This window comes from Bos indicus x Bos taurus, chromosome 26 (genome assembly GCF_003369695.1).
Source record: "Bos indicus x Bos taurus breed Angus x Brahman F1 hybrid chromosome 26, Bos_hybrid_MaternalHap_v2.0, whole genome shotgun sequence".
In the NCBI taxonomy this organism is placed as follows: domain Eukaryota; kingdom Metazoa; phylum Chordata; class Mammalia; order Artiodactyla; family Bovidae; genus Bos; species Bos indicus x Bos taurus.
The window spans coordinates 39,402,499-39,404,994 of NC_040101.1; the positions used below are offsets into that span (position 1 = coordinate 39,402,499).

Genomic DNA, 2,496 nt, shown 5'->3' on the forward strand with positions numbered 1-2,496 from the left:
GCCACAGGACTGGAAAAGGTCAGTTTTCATTCCCATCCCAAAGAAAGGCAATGCCAAAGAATGCTCAAACTACCACACAATTGCACTCATCTCACATGCTAGTAAAGTAATGCTCAAAATTCTCTAAGCCAGGCTTCAGCAATATGTGAACTGTGAACTTCCAGATGTTCAAGCTGGTTTTATAAAAGGCAGAGGAACCAGAGATCAAATTGCCAACAGCCGTTGGATCATCAAAAAAACAAGAGAGTTCCAGAAAAGCATCTATTTTTTGCTTTATTGACTATGCCAAAGCCTTCGACTGTGTGGATCACAATACACTGTGGAAAAATCTGAAAGAGATGGGAATACAAGACCACCTCACCTGCTTCTTGAGAAATTTGTATGCAGGTCACAAAGCAACAGTTAGAACTGGACATGGAACAACAGACTGCTTCCAAATAGGAAAAGGAGTACATCAAGGCTGTATATTGTCATCCTGCTTATTTAACTTATATGCAGATTCATCATGAGAAACACTGGGCTGGATGAACATAAGCTGGAATCAAGATGGCTGGGAGAAATATCAATAACCTCAGATATGCATATGACACTACCCTTATGGAAGAAAGTGAAAAAGAATTAAAGAGCCTCTTGATGAAGGTGAAAGAGGAGAGTGAAAAAGTTAGCTTGAAGCTCAACATTCAGAAAATGAAGATCATGGCATCTGATCCCATCACTTCATGGCAAATAGATGGGGAAACAGTAAAAACAGGGGCTGACTTTATTTTTTGGGGCTCCAAAATCACTGCAGATGGTGATTGCAGCCATGAAATTAAAAGATGTTTGCTCCTTGGAAGAAAAGCTATGACCAAACTAGACAACATATTCAAAAGCAGAGACATTACTTTGCCAACAAAGGTCCATCTAGTCAAGGCTATGGTTTTTCCAGTAGTCATGTACAGATGTGAGAGTTGGACTATAAAGAAGGCTGAGTGCTGAAGAATTGATGCTTTTGAACTGTGGTGTTGGAGAAGATTCTTGAGAGTCCTTTGGACTGCAAGGAGATCAAACCAGCCCATCCTAAAGGAGATCAGTCCTAGTGTTCATTGGAAGGACTGATATTGAAGCTGAAACTCTAATACTTTAGCCACCTGATGTGAAGAGCTGACACATTTGAAAAGACCCTGATGCTGGGAAAGATTGAGGGCAGGAGGATAAGGGGACAACAGAGGATGAGATGGTTGGATGACATCACCAGCTCAATGGAAATGAGTTGAGTAGACTCTGGGAGTTGGTGATGGACAGGGAGGCCTGGAGTGCTGTGGTCCTTTGGGTCGTGATGAGTCTGACACAACTGAGCAAATGAACTGAACTGAACTGAATTTATTATCCACATGTTTTTAATCATTTTTAGTTTTTATCTAGATGCCTGTTTAATAAACTACATGACTTTATCCATTATCTAGCTTGCAACCAATCACCATGTAAGACTTGTGGGCATAGCCAGTGCTCTGCCACTTTGAAAACTATAAGGTCAGATTGGTCAACTCTGGTGGGTTAGATGCCGGAAATATCAGGATTTTCAGCAACACCAGCCAGCCATTTTGACTACCATGTCAATTGATTCAGATTGACTGAGAAGCAATGTTATGAACTCTGCAGGGAGTATGTGTTGCTATAACTGAAAACCTCAGCTCCCAAGTGGCTTACTTGGGTCATTCAACCTTCATGAGAAAGCATAGGAATCATTGTGTTCACACTGTTACCATGGTGACCAATTCTGCTAAATAGAAATCCTGGAAAATGCCCATCATAAGGTTGTATTGTTGTTTAAAAAGCATGAGTAGTAAAACATGTTTATGTCATAGATTTGGTCTCACTGGGGTTGAGTTATGTTCCTAATATGTGGCCAGATGTTTTGTATCACTCTCCTCTTTTCAAAAAGTAAAAAGTTTGCTATACCAGCATTCTTGTTTATGAATATCAGCATTTTTGTTTCCACAGATTATTTTGAGCAGGGGTGGTTTCTGGTGGGTCTTCCCAGGTGGCTCAGTGGTAAAGAATCCACCTACTAATCCAGGAGACCAGAAGACACTGGTTTGATCCCTAGGTCAGGAAGATGCCCTAGAGGAGGAAATGGTAGCCCGTTCCAGTATTCTTCCCTGGAAATATTCCATGGACAGAAGAGCCTGGTGGGCTACAGTCCATGGGGGTGCAAAGAGTCAGACCCAGTGAGCACGCATGCTAACTAATGGTTTCTGGCGAGGCCCAGAAAACCTGCTAGACAAATTCTAAAAGAGCTATAACACTTCTACAGAGTATTTTAAATTAGTTTCATGTTGTATTTTGTGTTGAGGGAAAAAAAAAAATCTCTGAAACATACCAACCAAATCTTTGAAAAATGATTACATATATAAAATCTATCATCTTAAAACATTTCTTTTATTTTTATTGAGACATAATTGACATATAAAATTGTGTGAATTTAAGATATACCATCTGTTGATTTTATACCTT

General features: G+C 40.0%; 1 non-coding gene across 1 annotated transcript; it reads right to left on the minus strand.

Moving 5' to 3' along the window:
• Positions 1-2,229: 2,229 nt before the first annotated feature.
• Positions 2,230-2,290, minus strand: LOC113884724. Its single transcript, XR_003508994.1, has one exon. It is a non-coding gene; the product is annotated as a U7 small nuclear RNA (small nuclear RNA).
• Positions 2,291-2,496: the final 206 nt, after the last annotated feature.